The sequence below is a fragment of the Mesocricetus auratus genome, unplaced genomic scaffold (genome assembly GCF_017639785.1).
Source record: "Mesocricetus auratus isolate SY011 unplaced genomic scaffold, BCM_Maur_2.0 Super-Scaffold_100008, whole genome shotgun sequence".
Taxonomy (NCBI): domain Eukaryota; kingdom Metazoa; phylum Chordata; class Mammalia; order Rodentia; family Cricetidae; genus Mesocricetus; species Mesocricetus auratus.
Window position 1 is genome coordinate 34,613,158 of NW_024429192.1, and position 5,677 is coordinate 34,618,834.

A 5,677-nucleotide genomic window follows, 5' to 3' on the forward strand; every position below is an offset into this window, starting at 1 on the left:
TGGGTATTCATCTCCCTGCCCCCTCTTCCTCCTTTTATCATTCACTCTCCCTCCTTCCTCCTCAGTTTTCTTCATTTTTCCCTCCCCTCCGCCTCCCTCTCCAAAACTTAGAATTACTTTGAGCAAAGCTGCTCCACCTATTGGTTCTGTGAAGAATGTCCCATTTATGCACAGTAAGAGCCTGCAGACACTGCTCATGTCAGTGCAGATCATTGTTACTTAGCTTTTAGTACCGAGCAAACCTCGTTATTCAATGGACTACAACAGCTTGTAAAATATTAGTTTAATTCCACATTGATCAAGCGTGTTGGCACAGAGCATACACTGCGCTTCCACCTTAGCTTTCCTTCACAAACAGCAGCCGTAAAGTTTTCACCCTATGGCAGTCACACCGCACTTGGCCTTGCAATTTCTCTCTTCCCTATTCCAGTTAGATGAGCTGTTTCTCGGCTTCCTCCCCTGGGACTTCCTCCCCTGATCATTCCTCTGCCCTGGTTCAGTTTGTGACTTCCTTTCTTATTACTGCTCTCACTTCCTTGGGCCGTTCACCCGCTTCCACTTTTCCACTTACCACCTGTATATAAGTAATAGGTATATGTATGCTTCTAGATTGAATTTTCCTCATGAACTGTAGGTTCCCATCTCTAAAATATTAGCAAGGGTAGCTTGCAGGCATTTTAAGCTCATCCAAAAGCTCCGCCACCCCCTGCACTGCTCTGATTTTGTAAGTGGCACCTACCACGTTCCAACTATTGATTGCTGTTTAACAAACCTCACATTTAATGACGTATCACAGCAACCACTTCGTTGTGCACTAAGATTCCGTGAATCAGTGATTCCAGGATCTCAGGGATAACCTGTCTCTCTGCACATGCCAGTGTCAGCTGAGAAGACTATTAACAAGGTAGGTGATATATGTCCCATTCCTTACTAAAATGAGGGAAAGTACGTCTTTGTTCAATGCTTCCTGTATTTTAATTATTTATTTTATGTGCATTGGTGTTTTGCCCACATGTGTTTCTGTGTGAGGCTGCCAGGTCCTCTGGAATTGGAGTTACAGACAGTTGTCAACTACCACATGGGTGCTGGGAATTAAATCTGTGTCCTCTGGAGAAACAGCTAGGGCTATTAACTGCTGAACCATCTCTCCTTCATGTTGAGTAGGGATTGCACTTTACAGAATAAAAACTACTTTCAGCACAAACTGCTAAGTTGTATTGTGGGAGATACTATAATTAAATTATTTTAAGGGATAGTTATTGAACCTATTGTTTTTAAAAGTGAAGCTACAACTTCAAGAATTTGGTAAGTTGGGTTGCATTCACACATTATACTTGTAGTTAGGATGGAACAGATTATGAAAAGGGCTTCCTGCCTTACCCAATTGAAAAACGAACATGGGAAAGAAAATAACCATGAAGCCTAATTTATAAATGTGTTAGCTTATTACTAAAGTGAACTTTAGTTGGAGGCCTCACCAACGATTTCATACACAAATTACCATTACCAGAACAGGACAATGTGGTGATTGTCATCCCATGGCCAGCTTTGTGATAACCTTGTTGAGAATATGGCTGGTTAAATCATGCCAAGTTTCATGTTAAAGCATGCTTCTGAAACATAAAAAAAGACAAGAAACTGCAGGCGAAAGACACTTTGAAATACCAGTTGAATGATTTGTCTTCTAGACTTGAACCAAGAACTCTGCAGGGAAGAGGGAATGCGGTTTGCTTACCTTGCGCTGCTGGCACACCTCAGTGTGGGCTTGATGTAAAACCACTGGTAGAAACCAGTCTGTGAGGTTCTCTATTGTGACTGGGATTCAGGGAACCCAGGGGATTAGTCAAGCATTTGCAAGCACCCAAGTCTCACTAATTCAAGGGTTCTGATTAAGGTTTATTATGAAATAAGATATAAGAAAGGTATATTTCTCTGGGAGGAACTCAACTTTAGAATGTGTGCTTTCAAATGCATTGATAATATTTGTGGCAGGAACACAATTTCTAAATGGGTTTTTCTAGATGGACCCTTGGAACTCTGCTTTCACAGATTAGGATTCATTACACAAAGTTAAGTTTGATGTCATAGTGTTCTGCAAAAACCCAGGAAACAAAGGATTAACAAGGCACTCCTTAGGAATGTAAATAAAGTACCATCTTACATACTTTAATAAAATTTATACTGGATGACTTCTGTGATGAGAGTAATAATAAAAATAAGGAATGTGCTGAATAAGCAGGTGAGACTATTACCAGGACAGGATTCTTAGAGATTTGAATTAAGCATCGGAATGCTGGACAAGCACATGAAAGAGTCCAAGCAAAGAGAGCAATTTCCAGAAGGTCCAAGGTGGAATATCTGAAAGGATGCTCAGAAAATAGTCTGAAGGCAAAGCGACTGAAAGAAACACAGAAGAGGTAAAGAGCAGCCGGAGCCAAACAATGGGCTGGTTTCGGTGACAGGCCAACTTCGGATTTTCTATAGGACTTGCTTTGAATATTCAGTGTGGAAGTGGCAATGGGACCTACATAAACAACTCTGAAGGACCCAGAGTGACTAGAGACAAGCAGGCTACTGCGAACTAGTTCCCTACCCCTTGAATGTGAACTCCTTTGTAACCAGTGGAATCTGGAACAAGTGACAATTCAGAGGTTAGATCAGAAAACCAATCTGCTGCTTCCATTTTGTCCCATGGAGTACATGTTCCGAGCCACCAGGGGGCATCATGACCCACTGTCTAATATGGAGGAAACTCACACATTGCATTTCAAACTGTCCTGTGAGTTGTGTCTGTTAAATCATGACAAAAGACACATGAAAAGATGCATCCCATAGAAATATACTCTCTGGCTGATCTGGACATGCCCAACAGCTGACCCCTATTGTTTGGCTCCTGGAGGGTCACACATTGTAGACTTTGTCCTCTCTGCAAGGATTTTGAGGTGGTGGAAATTTGAAGTAATCTTGCCTAATATGAAGTAGTTAGGTCACTGGGCACACCGCCCTGGGAAGGGATAAACACTGATTCCTCAGAAGTTAGTTCTCATGAGAGTGTGTTGTTATAAAGGATATCCATTGCACATGCTTGACCTCTACTGTAGATGACCATCTCCCTTCCTTCTTCTCCTCCATGTTGGCCCAGCCACAAGGGCCCTCCAGAGAGGTCAAACTAATGGAGCTGCATGAGCATTCAAAACAACAATCCAAACCATTATGAAATGTCCAGCCTTTGCTATTTCACCACAGTAATAGAGATCAGACTACTCTAAGCAAGCACAGCACAGTCGTGGGAGAGTTAGATACCTGTCCCTGTGCATTTACATCTCTCCTGACACACCCTTATAACCAACTGCATGCCTGTGTAAGATGACAGGAGTTAGGTGATTATCCACATGGGTGTGTGCCCTCATCTGGTAAATTCAGTATAACATCAGTAAGATTGTGAAAGAACAATTTCACTTTGAAGAACAGAATTATCTTCAAGTTTGCAGTTGTTACTGGTCTCCCATACATGGCTCCACAGTGGTTACTCAAGAATTCAAAACAGATGTACAGGATTTCAAATTTTCATCTTTGTCTTGTGTCTACCACATACAAACCTTAAACACCACTAAGTCAGCCAGAGATCTGTATGATCCCCTCCCCCCTAGCTCTGGGAATAAAACCCAAGGCTTTACACATGCTAGGCAGGCTCTACCATTGAACCATATGCTCAGCTTGACATTTTCAGTTCTTAAAAGGTAACCAGACAAGTGTATTTAAATATCTGTTCTTATGTTTTTCCTCCAAATCATTAGTACTGAAATATGACCCACAGATACAAGAAAGCTTTATGAGTTCAGTGAATTTTGATAAATGTACAGAGTCTACACTTGATCTTAGCCAAAAGGCAGAGAAGCGATAATGTACAGAGTCTAATAACCATTATCACCTCTGTCATAGCACAGAAAGCACCATTAGCTCCCCACCTGAAGCCGGTGGCAGCCACAGACCTGCTTCCCTGCCTAAGGTGACATTTGACAGCATGTTCTTTTTGTGTCTGGCTTCCGTCTCTTGGTGTGGTACCTCTGATGCCTCCCACACTGTTGTTTTCAGGTGATATTCCTTTTTTGTTGCTCAGTATCTTACTCCTTGTGTAGTCACAAGTTGTTTGTCCATTTACCTGCTAATTTGCCATTTGAAGTTCTTTTAATTTTGTCTGTTCTTACTAAAACTGCTAAGAAAATGAAATGCAAAATTTATATTTCTCTTGGATAAAACACATTGTAATAAGGAACTATGGGTTTTTTTATATATTTTATTTTCCAGTTTAAATTTAGATAAGAAACAAGGTTGCTTCACAAGTCAGTTCCAGGTCCCTCTCCCTTTCCCTCCCCTCCTCCTGTGCCCCCCCCATTATCACCTCATTCCCCCAGGGAGGGTGAGGCCCTCCATGGGGGTGTCCATAGTCTGTCATTTCATATAGGGCAGGGCCTAGACCCTTCCCCAAGAGTTCAGGGTGAGAGTATACCTCACATTGTTCTATGGGAGTCCAAAGTCCGTGTGTATACTTGGGATGGGTACTGATCTGCTGCCCAAGGCTCAATAGATTCCCTAGGCCTCCTCACTGACACCCAGATTCAGGGGGTCTTGATCAGTCCCATGCTGGATTCCCAGGCTGATGCCTGGGATTCAAGAGTTAACCTTTGTCTGGTCAGCTGTTTCTGGGGGTTAAACCAGCCCAGTCTTAATCCCTTTGATCACCAGTCCTCCCTCTCTGTTACTGGGTTTCTTGAGTTCAGCTCAGTACTTAACCAAGGGAGTCTGCCTCTTCTTCGATCAGCCACTAAATGAAGTTTCTGTTTCCCAGACTCTCTGGCCATAGGATTGTAGGCTGGCACTCCCCAGATCTATGTCTAAAATCCATATATGAAAGAGTACATGCCATGTTTCTCTTTTTGTGACTGGGTTACCTCACTCAGGATGGTTTCTTCTAGTAGGAACTATGGTTTTAACACTGAGAAATATTTGTATTCCTAAGTCATCGCAATAAAATAAAGACTACAAATTCTTACTTGTCTTATTTCAAAATAAAATTTATTAGCTGGATCTATATAAGACACATGGAAGAATCTGGAGATTTTCTTACCCTGAAAGAGCCAAACACAATCACATACATTCAACACATCCCAGGATAATATTTAAATATTTATGAGACGATGCTCATAAATACAATTTATTACAAAATTCAATATATTAGGACTCAAGTAAGACAGTGCAGTCACATGATTATTAGACAGATAAACCATGCATTAAGAAATATGCTGTGACTTCTAAGAGAAAAGATAAACGTTGAGGAATTTCTAATTTCAAAAAGTAGGACAATTGCAATTGGTCCGTTTTTTAAGAAATATAAAATGCCCACGTGTTAGACTAGTCCCATTCATTTTAATTAAAGAAGGAAAATGTTCTTTGATGGGGGAAGTCCTGTGTATATGTCAATAAAGCACTGTTGGCCAGTAGGAAAGCAAGATAGGTGGGACTAGGAGTCCAGGAGGACTCTGGGTAGGAGAAACATAGGGAGTCAAGATGTAACCGCCATAGGGGTAAGAAGTCCGGAAACTTTTCTCCGGTAAGAGAAATACTTAGATTGGCAGTTATGGGGTAAATACTTAAGTCAGAGATAGCCAGTAAGAAA

General features: G+C 41.4%; 1 pseudogene; it reads right to left on the reverse strand.

Moving 5' to 3' along the window:
* Positions 1-3,773: 3,773 nt before the first annotated feature.
* LOC121142099 lies at positions 3,774-3,902 on the reverse strand (annotated as a pseudogene).
* Positions 3,903-5,677: the final 1,775 nt, after the last annotated feature.